The sequence below is a fragment of the Crassostrea angulata genome, chromosome 9, assembly GCF_025612915.1.
Source record: "Crassostrea angulata isolate pt1a10 chromosome 9, ASM2561291v2, whole genome shotgun sequence".
NCBI lineage: Eukaryota > Metazoa > Mollusca > Bivalvia > Ostreida > Ostreidae > Magallana > Magallana angulata.
This window is the reverse complement of record NC_069119.1, coordinates 38,031,304-38,046,989: the sequence shown is the minus strand read 5'-3', so window position 1 is coordinate 38,046,989 and position 15,686 is coordinate 38,031,304. Positions and strand designations below refer to the sequence as shown.

The 15,686-nt window shown below is 37.1% G+C and overlaps 1 protein-coding gene and 1 pseudogene across 1 annotated transcript in view; one reads left to right on the top strand and one right to left on the bottom strand.

Moving 5' to 3' along the window:
* Nucleotides 1-15,686, top strand: part of LOC128163007 (pyridoxal phosphate phosphatase PHOSPHO2-like) — a 178,333-nt pseudogene that overhangs the window by 13,747 nt on the left and 148,900 nt on the right.
* LOC128162328 (uncharacterized) overlaps nt 1-15,686 on the bottom strand; it is a gene marked incomplete at its 3' end in the record, with an annotated part of 151,666 nt that overhangs the window by 6,126 nt on the left and 129,854 nt on the right.

Genomic DNA, 15,686 nt, shown 5'->3' with positions numbered 1-15,686 from the left:
CATGCTTTCTCATTCCTTCTTTCATTCTCTATCTCTAAGACCTGGGGGAAGGACCTAAAATAATTACCTGGCTGTTGTTGCATTTCAAACGCATTCTAGCTATAGCCTAGACCCCAGACCCCTTTTATTTTTATCCGGGCTCTGCTGAAAGCAGAGTCCTGGCTGTAGGCAGGCTAATCGCCAATGTTACTATAAATAGCACTACTTCAAAAGTAAACAAGAGGCCCAATGGGCCACATCGCTCATCTAAGCAACACTGGCTTTATATGCGCATTCAAAGGATATTGTGCCATGTGGCCCCTCGGTAGATTAACCAATAATGAAAATCCGAATTTTCACTTATTTTTGCATATACTTAATCTTTAACATATTTACCTTCATGGAATACCATTTTAAATTTACAGAAAATAAGATCATATGCAATATAAATAACTAAATTTTCAGTTGGTGTTCACGGTTAACTTCCAGTTCCCTTTATTTTATCCCCCCCCCCAATAACTTTATAAAATAATTAAAATACATGAGAGCATAAAGGTACATTTTCTCCCTCCACTACTTGCTACTTATTGTATTTTAAAAAATTCTAATTGTGAAAGAAGAAAAGTGTACCTCAATGCATCAGAATGAATGCGCTCAATTCCTCAAATTAAAAACATTGAAAAATTTAATTGGCCTTCTCTATCATAGACGATTGTCATTTACCAGGCATCATTTCGTATGACCTTTCATATCATTACTCACTTGATTGAAGAAAATAAACTTATCTGAAAATGTCACATATGTTAAAGAGCTATAATTCAAATTAATGTATTGGCAGGCATGTCGCTCTATTGTACCAAGGCCAATCCATTATTTTCATCTTTAATAAAAAACAAGAAATGTGTACAAACAAAGATGATTTTCCATTGCAATTATTTTTTAAGAACACCGATAATGCTTTTATCCTCATAATAATGATTTGTCAAGCCTATGGAAACTGTTTAAAAGGCATTTGTTTCATTTACTTGTGTTCAAAAAACTATCAAAAATTTGTGTAGATTTTATGCAATTCATCGTTGAAGAAGGGGCATCTGAAAGTAATCACAGCATATCATCCTTTTGGCAAGACATTTCTATTGATCAACCAAAATTTCAGTGTCAATCGTAGAATCATAAGCAAGATACAAAGCTTGGTTTGAGCCATGTTTTTGTTCACATGAGTTTATTACATTCGACTTAAGGTGGCTCTATACACCCACAGTTTATTCCAATTTTCAATAGAAGACCACAAAACATATACTTATCAAATATTAGAATGACGATAGGGATACTATAGGTATTTTTAAAGAATGTTTTATGTTTTTTCGTGTTTTTGTAAAATTATTTTTTTCCTTCCGACACATAAAAAAAATATAACACTTCTTAACATTCAAAAATGTTATTATTGCAATTTTTTTTTGTATATCCCCAAAACATAATTAGGGTCTTCCGTCTTCAGCGGAAGACCCTACTATTATTCTATTGTTTCTTTTTCACTTTTCTTATTATTATTAGGGTCTTCCGTTTTCAACGGAAGACCCTCTTGTTATTCTTCGGTTTCTTTTTATTATTATTATACTTTTTCTTTTTTTTTCTGACTCCTTCTCGGCTTTATTACTCAAAAAGTTTCCAACCGATTTTGATGAAATTTTCAGAGACAATGTGAAAATATTTTCCCTCAAAGATGTTAAAGTATTTATGACAACGTCACTACCGTTTTTACGTTACGTCATTTTTAAAATTTTCAAAAAGTCATTTTGTCCGCGGCGTTTCTCAAAAACGCTTTAAGATAGAGGCTTGAAATTTTCAATGGTTATGATTTGGTCGATTTACCTCTGTAATAAGGCTCGAAATGAAAATCTGTCACTTCCGGTCGAAACCGTAAGTGAAACAAATTTTTCGAAAAAATGAGTTTTCTGATCAAATCAAAAACGAATATGTGTTTTGTAGAGCTTATTAAGCTGATTATAACACTGAAATCCGTTTTAAAATCGGACGATGCATTACAGAGATATCGGTGTTTAAAAATTGATTTTTCCGGAAATTTTGATTCTGCGTCCTTGGTTTAAAAAATAGCATAATGTTTATCGTAAAGTTAACTCGTATCAAAAATAATTGTTAAGTTGTACTTAAAACATTCGGATTTTTTTTGTTAAGTCGTTCTTGAAATCGGAAAAGTTTTTGTTAAGTCGTACTTAAAATCATTCGTATTTTGTTAAGTCGTACCAGGAATAATTCGATTTTTTTCATTTTTTTATTTTAGTTACTCTTGTTGTTAGTCAAAGAGCTCTGCTTCTTACAGGAACTTCCAGCTTTACTTCCGACATAAACGGAAGACCCACTCGTTGCTTTGCAACGAGCTTTGCTCTAGTTTTTATTCTTTTTTTTTTTCTTACAAATTTTGTGCAGGCGATTTCTCGAATATGGCTTGTGTGATTTACTTCAAATTTTCAGTGCTGATGCCTCGTCATCTGAATTTTATACCGCCGGGATATTTCTTAAAAATTTACTTCCGGTCGAAAGTTACCGTCGTTTTACGATTTTTACAAGTCAATTTTGTCTGTCGGGTTTCTCAAAAACGAGTAAAGATAAAAGGCTGAAATTTTCAGAGATGATAGATCTACCGTTTTTCTAATGTACCTCGGTCAAGAGAATGTCCGCCGTCACTTCCGGTCGTCACCGGAAGGAAATTTCAAAAATTGAATTTTTCGACTTTTTCATTTTTTAATATTTATTTTTGAAATTCTTACACCTTATAGTGATCTTTTTACTGATTCAAAATATGAAATTTGTTTTAAAATCAATCAAGGCATTCTCGAGAAATTAAGCGTCAAAGTCCTGAAGCGAGAGTCCGAGTAGCTCAGTCGATAGAGTCGTGGACATGGCCCAGGCGACCCGGGTTCAAGCCTCGAGTGCCGCAAAAAAATTTTCTCTTTTTTTCGCTTAGATCTACGATTTTACCTTTGAATTGATAAGTTTAATCCAATCTATTCAAAAATCGGACGGAAGACCCACTCGTTGCTCGCAACGAGATCGAATCTAGTTTTTCATATTTTCTTACTCTGTTGACAAATCATCTGAAAAAGTTGCTTGATGTTATAAGAAAATGCATATGTATTTTAATAAATGTAACATAAAACATTGAATGAAAAACATTGCAAATAAACACAAACAATATTTTAAATTTTATTTGGTACGAAAGTTCCTCAGGTAAGAGTTATCGTTCCTAAGTCCCAAGGCCCAAACACCTTGGGGACTTTTCATTTCTGAGTTGAAGAAAATTTCCTTAATATAATGTTGGAATGATAAATACATACATATTTCATTATAGACTTTGCCCTGTATAAGTGAATATATTCGCTTTAATGCAAAACTAAGTCAAATAAATAAAGGGGGACATTGACTAGGCTAATAGGATTTATATATCCCAACCTGAGAGAAATTCAAAGCAACCCTCTCATCCCCGTTAGGTGTCGATATTAATGTGCATTAAAGTATTATTATAATTGAAATATTTTCACCTGTTTAGAATTTTCTTTCACAGTATTCAACCAAAAAATATGTTTTAGAAATTTTTGGAAAGTTAAAAAATTTACTGTTTTCAATGGGAATCGAACTCATGACCTACTGGTTTGTGGTGAACCCACTAACCCACTGCGCTACGGTGTAACATATCGATGATGCTAAAGAAACTTTTTTTAAAAATTATACTTGATTTTATTGTTTATTTCGATAAAAAATACCACACAACGTGAAGGTGTCACATACCACATTACTTGTAAGTCATGAATTTTCCAGTTATTAAATTTAATCTATCCATTTAACAAATTTTTCAAAATAGCGGTTCCCATACAATTCACCTCAGTTTAAATCAGCCAGTACCGGAAATGCATGTTTCCAGATTTACTTTTTTGCGTACTGCGTCATCAAAAAGTGGTGTATAGAGCCACCTTAAGAATTTTAAACTTGGCATTTCCTATTTAGCATAGCTGCATTTGAAATATAAACAAACTAAAGGATGGCCTCAGTTTTGTGTACAAACATATAGAAGCATCGGATTCTGCGCAAAGTTCTGTATTTTGCTTATAACTCGAAGCTTGACTCTCAGGTAAGTAAAACAAGAGGCCCATGGGCCACATCGCTCACCCGAGGAACAATAGGTATGATAAAATCAGCTTAATGGAGTCATAATACAAACTATCTGGACAATGTACAATAATACATGTAGATCATGTATACATAAAATCCATTTTCCCCTGGATATTCTCATGTTTATAATCATTACTCCCTTTTCTAACAGGATAATTTTATAGCCATATCATATGTTGAGTATTGCAGTTCTCAAAAAGATCCTTAACAATAGTTTATATATGGGATATAAACGTACATCAACCTCTGAACCTTCTCGTGAGGCCAACGAATTGTCCTGGGGCCAAAGTCTTAACAATTATAAAGAATCATCTGGCTGATTAGTTTCTGAGAAGATTTTTAAAGATTAACCCTATATATTCCTTTGTTAAGCTTTGACCCCCCCCCATTGTGGCCCCACCCTAACCCTGGGGATCATGATTTTCACAACTTTAAATCTACACTACCTGAGGATGTTTCAGCTTTCCTGACTGATTAGTTTCTGAGAAGAAGATTTTTAAAGAGCTACTCTGTTTATTCCTATGTAAAACATCGACCTCCCATTGGGGCCAAAACCTACCCCCAGGGGTCATGATTTTCACAAATTTGAATCTACACTACCTGAGAATGCTTCCACACAAGTTTCAGCTTTCCTGGCTGATTAGTTTCTGAGAAAAATATTTTTAAAGATTAAGTCTATATATATTCCTATGTTAAACTTCGAACCCCCATTGTGGCCCGAACCCTGCCCCCTCGGGTCATGATTTTCACAATTTTGAGTTTACACTACCTGAGGATGCATTCACACAAGTGTCAGCTTTCCTGGCCGATTAGTTTCTGAGAAGAAGATTTTTAAAGATTTACTTTATATATTCATATGTTAAACTTCGACCCCCCATTGTAGCCCCACCCTGCCCCCTGGGGTCATGATTTTCACAATTTTGAATCTACATTACCTGAGGATGCTTCAACACAAGTTTCAGCTTTCCTGCCTGATTAGTTTCTGAGAAAAAAAAATTTAAAGATTAACTCTACATATATTCCGTTGTTAAGCTTTGATCCCCCATTGTAGCCCCACCCTGCCCCCTGGGGTCATGAGTTTCACAATTTTGAATCTACACTACCTGAGGATGCTTCCACACAAGTTTCAGCTTTCCTGCCTGATTAGTTTCTGAGAAAAAGATTTTTAAAGATTAACTCTACATATATTCCGTTGTTAAGCTTTGACCCCCCCCCCCCCCCATTGTAGCCCCACCCTAACCCTGGGGATCATGATTTTCACAACTTTAAATCTACACTACCTGAGGATGTTTCAGCTTTCCTGGCTGATTAGTTTCTGAGAAGAAGATTTTTAAAGAGCTACTCTGTTTATTCCTATGTAAAACATCGCCTCCCATTGGGGCCCAAACCTATCCCCAGGGGTCATGATTTTCCCAAATTTGAATCTACACTACCTGAGAATGCTTCCACACAAGTTTCAGCTTTCCTGGCTGATTAGTTTCTGAGAAAAAGATTTTTAAAGATTAAGTCTATATATATTCCTATGTTAAACTTCAACCCCCCATTGTGGCCCAAACCCTGCCCCCTGGGGTCATGATTTTCACAATTTTGAGTTAACACTACCTGAGGATGCATCCACACAAGTGTCAGCTTTCCTGGCCGATTAGTTTCTAAGGAAGAAGATTTTTAAAGATTTACTTTATATATTCATATGTTAAACTTCGACCCCCCATTGTAGCCCCACCCTGCCCCCTGGGGTCATGATTTTCACAATTTTGAATCTACATTACCTGAGGATGCTTCCACACAAGTTTCAGCTTTCCTGCCTGATTAGTTTCTGAGAAAAAAAAAATTTAAAGATTAACTCTACATATATTCCGTTGTTAAGCTTTGACCCCCCCATTGTGGCCCCACCCTAACCCTGGGGATCATGATTTTCACAACTTTAAATCTACACTACCTGAGGATGTTTCAGCTTTCCTGGCTGATTAGTTTCTGAGAAGAAGATTTTTAACGAGCTACTCTGTTTATTCATTTGTTAAACTTCGACCCCCTCATTGTGGCCCCACCCTCAGGTGAGCTAAAAAGGTTAAGTTTACAATACCAGAAGTTGTTAAAGTTGGTTTCTGGAAGAACAGACTTTGAAAATTGTCTTAATAAATATTGACAAATTTTTTACTTTTTTAATCTTTAGTTTTTAAGATTTGTGTACAAACATAGAATTGTGAGCAAATCTCTTTATCTTGCTTATAATTCGAGGCTTAACACTTAAATATGGTTAGTAAATAGAAATTGTAAATAATTAAACACAAGAAACATGCACTACATGTATAACAAATAAAGAACACAATTTATTTTTTCGAAATGAATCATATATATATATATATACATGTATATACCTACATATTTCCGTCAGCGATATCAAACTCTATTTAAACTGAATAAACTCGAGAAAATGCCGAGCATCTCAACAAAACCTATTGCATTAATCTATCATTACGCAAAAGATAATGCCGAATTACCGATCGAATGAACTGTATTTCAGTAGGCACCTACCCTTACATCAGATTTTGCTTAATTTGCGCAGGTAAACAGTTAACTGTTTGATTTACCGAAGTCTCTGTTTGATTCAATACGTAAAAATCAGGAAATACAGACGATAGTTTCCAGGTTACAAAGCATAAATTATGAAAACGAAACGAAAATCAGAACAAGCGAACACCAACGTCATGTGTGAAAACTGTCAACGCATTGAAATATTTAGCCTCAATTTACTACACAAAATCGGCACTAATATATTTTGCATGTTTCAAAATTTCCCTTCATACGCGAACTGTTGCACAACAAGCAAATTCATCATAGTCAGATCGACCCTTTTTCGTATAATGTCATGGCTGCTTTAAACAGAGAACCTCGTTTTAGAAGTATGGAATAAGAGTCTAGGTAAAATGGGTATGCAAACCCGGGCGGTGGCAAAATAAAAGCCGGGGCAGATCGGCAATCGTCAATTCCAAATACGCATTATTTTGCAGCAATATTTACAGCGAATACAAATATACTAGTCCATCAAATATCCTGAAATTTCAATGAGATTGGCAGATTAATAACTGCCAATCTTTTGTTTTGCCCTGGCCAAGTCTTGCCTACCCATTTTACCGGATGCCGAGCCCGAAGCTATTAAACTGATTGAAACACGCATTTCCATTATTATTATTTTCGTAAAAAGTCCGATTTGAAACAGAATTACCCCTTAATTTTTGCAATTTATATTTTCCTTCCCATAAGGATAATATATGCTAATTATAACAAGAGGCCCATGGGCCACATCGCTCACCTGAGGAACAATAGGTATAATAAAATCAGCTTAATGGAGTCATAATTAATACAAACTATCTGGACAATGTACAATAATACATGTAGATCCTGTATAAATAAAATCCATTTTCCCCCATATGTTGAGTATTGCAGTTCTCAAAAAGATCCTTAACAATAGCTTACATATGGGATATAATCCTACATCAAACTCTGAACCTTTTTGTAAAGCCAAAGAATTGTCCTGGGGCCAAAGTCTTAACAAGTATTAAGAATCATCTGGCTGATTAGCTGATCTGGTTAGAAGATTTTTAAAGATTTACTCTATATATTCCTATGTTTAATTTCAACCCCCCATTGTGGCCCAACCCTACCCCCGGGGGTCATGATTTTCACAAGTTTAAATCTACACTACCTGAGAATGCTGCCACACAAGTTTCAGCTTTCCTGGCTGATTAATTTATGAGAAGAAGATTTTTAAAAATTTACTGTATATACATGTATTCATGTGTTAAACTTCGATCCCCCATTGTGGCCCCACCCTACCCCCAGGGGTCATAATTTTCACAACTTTGTATCTACACTACCTAAGAATGCTTCCACACAAGTTTCCGCTTTCCTGGCTGATTAGTGTCTGAGGAGAAGATTTTTAAAGATTAACTCTATATATTCCTATGTTAAACTTCAACCCCCCATTGTGGCCCCATCCTATTCCCGGGGGACATAATTTTCACAACTTTGTATCTACACTACCTGAAGATGCTTCCACACAAGTTTCAGCTTTCCTGGCTGATTAGTTTCTTAGAAGAAGATTTTTAACGATTTACTCTATATATTCCTATGTAAAAGTTTGACCTCCCACCCCCCCCCCCCCCCCATTGTGGCTCCATCCTACCCCCGGGGGTCATGATTTTCACAACATTGTATCTACACTACCTGAGAAGAAGATTTTTAAAAATGTACTCTATATACATGTTTTCATGTGTTAAACTTCGATCCCCCATTGTGGCCCCACCCTGCCCCCAGGGGTCATAATTTTCACAACTTTGTATCTACACTACCTTAGAATGCTTCCACACAAGTTTCAGCTTTCCTGGCTGATTAGTGTCTGAGAAGAAGATTTTTAGAGATTAACTCTATATATTCCTATGTTAAACTTCAACCCCCCCCATCGTGGCCCCATCCTATTCCCGGGGGACATAATTTTCACAACTTTGTATCTACACTACCTGAAGATGCTTCCACACAAGTTTCAGCTTTCCTGGCTGATTAGTTTCTTAGAAGAAGATTATTAACGATTTACTCTATATATTCCTATGTAAAAGTTTGACCTCCCACCCCCCCCCCCCCATTGTGGCTCCATCCTACCCCCGGGGGTCATGATTTTCACAACATTGTATCTACACTACCTAAGAAGAAGATTTTTAAAAATGTACTCTATATACATGTTTTCATGTGTTAAACTTCGATCCCCCTATGTGGCCCCACCCTGCCCCCAGGGGTCATAATTTTCACAACTTTGTATCTACACTACCTGAGAATGCTTCCACACAAGTTTCAGCTTTCCTGGCTGATTAGTGTCTGAGAAGAAGATTTTTAAAGATTAACTCTACATATATTCCTATGTTAAACTTCAACCCCCCCATTGTGGCCCCATCCTATTCCCGAGGGACATAATTTTCACAACTTTGTATCACACTACCTGAAGATGCTTCCACACAAGTTTCAGCTTTCCTGGCTGATTAGTGTCTCAGAAGAAGATTTTTAAAGATTAACTCTATATATTCCTATGTTAAACTTCAACCCCCCCCCCCATTGTGGCCCCATCCTATTCCCGAGGGACATAATTTTCACAACTTTGTATCTACATTACCTGAAGATGCTTCCACACAAGTTTCAGCTTTCCTGGCTGATTAGTTTCTGAGAAGAAGATTTTTAAAGATTTACTCTATATATTCCTATGTAAAAGTTTGACCTCCCCCCCCCCCATTGTGGCCCCATCCTACCCCCGGGGGTCATGATTTTCACAACATTGTATCTACACTACCTGAGAGGAAGATTTTTAAAAATTTACTGTATATACATGTATTCATGTGTTAAACTTCGACCCACGCCCATTGTGGCCCCACCCTACCCCCAGGGGTCATGATTTTCACAACTTTGTATCTACACTACCTGAGAATGCTTCCACACAAGTTTCAGCTTTCCTGGCTGATTAGTGTCTGAGAAGAAGACTTTTAAAGATTTACTCTATATATTCCTATGTAAAAGTTTGACCTCCCCCCCCCCCCCCATTGTGGCCCCATCCTACCCCTGGGGGTCATGATTTTCACAACATTGTATCTACACTACCTGAGAAGAAGATTTTTAAAAATTTACTCTATATACATGTATTCATGTGTTAAACTTCGATCCCCCATTGTGGCCCCACCCTGCCCCCTGGGGTCATAATTTTCACATCTTTGTATCTACACTACCTGAGAATGCTTCCACACAAGTTTCAGCTTTCCTGGCTGATTAGTGTCTGAGAAGAAGATTTTTAAAGATTAACTCTATATATTCGTATGTTAAACTTCAACCCCCCCCCCCCATTGTGGCCCCATCCTATTCCCGGGTGACATAATTTTCACAACTTTGTATCTACACTACCTGAAGATGCTTTCACACAAGTTTCAGCTTTCCTGGCTGATTAGTTTCTGAGAAGAAGATTTTTAAAGATTTACTCTATATATTCCTATGTAAAAGTTTGACCTCCCCCCCCATTGTGGCCCCATCCTACCCCGGGGGTCATGATTTTCACAACATTGTATCTACACTACCTGAGAGGAAGATTTTTAAAAATTTACTCTATATACATGTTTTCATGTGTTAAACTTCGACCCACGCCCATTGTGGCCCCACCCTACCCCCAGGGGTCATGATTTTCACAACTTTGTATCTACACTACCTGAGAATGCTTCCACACAAGTTTCAGCTTTCCTGGCTGATTAGTGTCTGAGAAGAAGACTTTTAAAGATTAACTCTATATATTCCTATGTTAAACTTCAACCCCCCCCCCCCATTGTGGCCCCATCCTATTCCCGGGGGACATAACTTTCACAACTTTGAGTTTACACTACCTGAAGATGCTTCCACACAAGTTTCAGCTTTCCTGGCTGATTAGTTTCTGAGAAGAAGATTTTTAAAGATTTACTCTATATATTCCTATGTAAAAGTTTGACCCCCCCCCCCCCCCCTATTGTGGCCCCATCCTACCCCCGGGGGTCATGATTTTCACAACATTGTATCTACACTACCTGAGAAGAAGATTTTTAAAAATGTACTCTATATACATGTATTCATGTGTTAAACTTCGACCCCCCCCATTGTGGCCCCACCCTACCCCCTGGGGTCATGATTTTCACAACTTTGTATCTACACTACCTGAGAATGCTTCCACACAAGTGTCAGCTTTCCTGGCTGATTAGTGTCAGAGAAGAAGACTTTTAAAGATTAACTCTATATATTCCTATGTTAAACTTCAACCCCCATTGTGGCCCCATCCTATTCCCGGGGGACATAATTTTCACAACTTTGTATCTACACTACCTGAAGATGCTTCCACACAAGTTTCAGCTTTCCTGGCTGATTAGTTTCTGAGAAAATTTTTAAAGATTTACTCTATATATTCCTATGTTAAACTTCAACCCCCTATTGTGGCCCCACCCTACTCCCGGGGGTCATGATTTTCACAAATTTGAATCTACATTACCTGAAGATGCTTTCACACAAGTGTCAGCTTTCCCATCTTCGCTAGCCAAGGGTTTTCGGTCCACTTTGCACCCCATAAACCCTTGGCGGATTTCATTACGAAAACTCGGTGACAAGCTCCGTTTTATGATTGGCTGCAGCTGGGAGTAGCTGATCCAATCGCAGTGCTTGTAAATAAAAACTTTAAAAGAAAACACATGTGTGATATTTGGTAAAACATTCGGTGCTTTTAACAAGTTGAGGCACAAGTTCTCGAGTACAGTGCCTCCCCAGCGATGGTCTAACCAGATCGCTTTAAAAGCCTATATATTTTACTGGGATTATACATAGTTTTGCAAACTTGTCAAGGCTCGCGTGAATGCATGGGAAGTAAACATGGCGAATGTAGAAGTTGCTTATCCTGTTAGTAAATTCGTTCTTGCTTATGGTTATTGCTTTTAAAGGTTCAATGAGCTCTGTTTTATTTTATTTGTTTGGTTCGCATTATTCACGACAACGATACCTGGTTTTATGGCATGAAAGCTTTCATATAAATCGGCGACTTGTTCACTCCCGGTACAGATCCTTACAAAACACTATGAATAAAACATTCCGTGCTTTCCCATGGTTATAACTTAATTCGTATTTAATAGCATCATTAATTATGTTCCGATATTCAGTAGTCAACATGTTTTCAAGTTGTATTAATGCCGTAGTGAATATAAAACCCGTTGTTTAATTCGATTAAAATGTAAATATGCAAGGGGCGCAACTCAAGTTGCTCGCTAGATAGCGCCACCACATCACCGAGTTTTCGTAATGAAATCCGCCAAGGGTTTATGGGGAGCAAAGTGGACCGAAAACCCTTGGCTGGCGAAGATGCAGCTTTCCTGGCTGATTAGTTTCTGAGAAGAAGACTTTTAAAGATTAACTCTATATATTCCTATGTTAAACTTCGACCCCCCATTGTGGCCCCACCCTTCACCCAGGGGTCATGATTTTCACAACTTTGAATCTACACTACCTGAGAATGCTTCCACACAAGTTTCAGTTTTCCTGGCTGATTAGTTTCTGAGAAGAAGATTTTTGAAGATTTACTCTATATATTGCTATGTTAAACTTCAACCCCCTATTGTGGCCCCACCCTACCCTCTGGGGTCATGATTTTCACAAATTTGAATCGACATTACCTGAGGATGCTTCCACACAAGTTTCAGCTTTCCTGGCTGATTAGTGTCTGAGAAGAAAATTTTTAAAGATTAACTCTATATATTCCTATGTTAAACTTCAACCCCCCATTGTGGCCCCACCCTATCCCCGGGGGTCATGATTTTCACAAATGTGAATCTACACTACCTGAGGATGCTATCACATAAGTTTCAGAATTCCTGGCTGATTAGTTTCTGAGAAGAAGATTTTTAAAGTTTTACTCTATATACTCCTATGTTAAACTTCGACCCCCAATTGTGGCCCCACCTTACCCCCGGGGGTCATGATTTTCACAAATTTGAATCTACACTACCTGAGGATGCTATCACATAAGGTTCAGTTTTCCTGGTCTTATGGTTCATGAGAAGAAGATTTTTGAAAATTTCTCGAAAAATTTCATAAATTCCTAATTATCTCCCTTTGCAAAAAGGCGTGGTCCTTAATTTTCACAACTTTGAATCCCCTTAGACTAAGGATGCTTTGTGCCAAGTTTGGTTAAAATTGGCCCAGTGGTTCTTGAGAAGATGTTGAAAATGTGAAAAGTTTACAGACAGACGGACAGACGGACGGACGGACGGACAGACGGATGACGGACAAAATGTGATCAGAATAGCTCACTTGAGCTTTCAGCTCAGGTGAGCTAATAATCGGAATTTAGTTATATATTTCTAGCAATGAGAATAATCTCCGTTTAGATTGAAATTGCTGAGCAACTTAATAGAACATGTTGCATTAATCAACTATTACGTAGAGATAATACCGAATTACGTGCACCACCATAATTTGATCCCTCATGGTGGCCACACCCTATCCCCTGAAATCACGGTTTGAAAAAACTAGAATGAATCAACACTAACTGAAGTTGCTTCCACACAAGTTACAGCTTTTCTGGCTAATTGGTTTTTGAGAAGAATTTTTTTTAAAGATTTTTCGCTATGTATTCCTATGTAAAATTCGACCCACCCATTGTGGCCGCACCCTACCCCCGGGATCATGATTTGAACAAATTTGAATCAACACTACCTGAGGATGCTTCCAAACAAGTTACAGCTTTTCTGGCCTACTGGTTTTTGTTGAGAAGATTTTTCTCTATGTATTCCTATGTAAAAAGTTCGACCCCCCATTGTGGCCCCACCTTACTCACGGGGATCGTGATTTGAAAAAAAAATGAATCTACACTACCTGAAGATGCTTCCACAGTTCCAGCTTTTCTGGCTAACTGGTTTTTGAAAAGAAGATTTTAATGATTTTTCTCTATACATTTGAATCTAAAAATTTGATCCCCCATTGGGGTCCCACCGTACCCCCGGGGATCATGGTTTGGACAAGCTTGAATCTACACTACTCTTGCTTCCACACAAGTTACAGCTTTTTTGGCCGATTGATTTTTGAGAAGAATATTTTTAAAGATATTTCTTTGTATATTTCACCTCAGGTAAGCTAACAATTATTTATGTCTCTGCTTCATGTACACGCACTTAGTATTTCGATCAGCAAAATTAATCTCCGTTTAGACTGAATAGACGAGAAAATACTTACAACTAGCCTAAAACACATTGCAGTAATCAACTATTATGCAAAAACCATACCGTATTACCATTAGAATTTGTATTTTAGTTGTTAAAGTAACGTACCAGTTAATGTATCTCATTTTCCGCAAGTAACAGTCAAATGCCTTACTTTCCCATGTCTATATTTGATTGGTACGTAAAAATTACAATTTACAGGCGATAGTTCCCCTAAGTTACAAACCATAATTTATGAAAACGAAACAAAAATCAAAACAAGCTGAAACCACAGTCAAAGGTGAAAATGTCAACGCATTGGAATATTTAATCTCAATTTACTTCACAAAATCGGCATTAATGTACCTTGCACGTTTCAAATATTCCTTTCGCATGCAAACTGTTCCACAACAACCAAATTCATCTTTGTCAGATTGACCCATTTCTTATATGTTCAAAATGGCCGCTTCTTGGTTTCAAAGAGGGTTTTGAGATAAGGAATACCGAACCCGAAGTTAAACTGATTGACCCTCATTCTCTCTGTCTTATTATCATTTCCTTAAATTACTCAAATTTGAAACAGAATTAGCCCTTAGTTTTTGCAATTTATATTTTCCTTCCCATAAGGATAAGTTATGCTAAACTACGTTGAATTTGACTCAGTAGTTCTTGAGAAGAAGATTTTTAAAAATGCACCCCCCTTTTTCTTACAGTTTTGATGTTTTCTCAGCTTTGAATAAAGATAGGTCTTTCATTTTTGCAATTTATATTTGCCTTACCATAAGGATGCTTTGTGTCAAATTTAGTTGAAATTGGATAAGCCTTTTTAGAGAAGAAGTTTAAAATGTGAAAAGTTTACAGACGGACAGACAGACAGACAACGGGCAAACTGTGATCAGAAAAGCTCACTTGAGCTTTCATCTCAGGTGAGCTAACAAAAAACCGAACAGCGTCAAAGTAAAAGCTTCCGCTATACCAAATAGTTACACAAAGAGCCACGTTTTGTCAAGAGTGTTGGTTTTTTTGCTTGTTATACCCGCACTTTCTAAAGAAAGTGTGGGTATATTGTTGTTACCCTGTTCCGTCCGTCCGTCCGTCCGACCGTCCGTCTGTCACGTTTTACTTTCTCATACTGCTCTTACATCTTATAAACCAGCAAACTGAACTCTTAGAGTTTGATTTGGGGTATCATGTTGTTTTGTAAAAAGGTTTCAAAAATTCTCTGTTAGTCCTGGGGGTCAAATAATTAGTAAAAAATGACGTTTTTTCACAAAAAACCTTCTTCCTCGGACTCCTCCTACATTTTCAACGGTAGACAAATCATCTTTTGGAATATGTTTTAGGGTATCCTATAGATGCGCAATAAGGTTTCGGAATTTTCAATTTTGTCCTAGGGGTCATTTAATGGCTGAAAATGACGTTTTTTTACCAAAAAAAAACTGGTTTCAAAAACGTCTCTTTTTTTTTGGCAGTAGCCAAATGATCTTCTAGAATATGATTGGGGGTGTCATATAGAGGCGTGATCAGGTTCCAGAATTTTTTTTTAATAAGGGGATCAGTGGGCAACAAAAAATGACGTTTTTTTGCAAAAAAAATATGGTTCCCAGAACTCCTCTTACAACTTTTGGAGTAGCTACGTCATCTCTTGGGATATAATTGGGGCTGTCCTATAGATGTGCAATAAGGTTTTGAAAATTTAAATTTCATCCATGGAGTCAAATAGTAGCAGAAAATTGACGTTTATCACTAAAAAAACAAACATAGATCCAAGAGCTCCTCTAATGA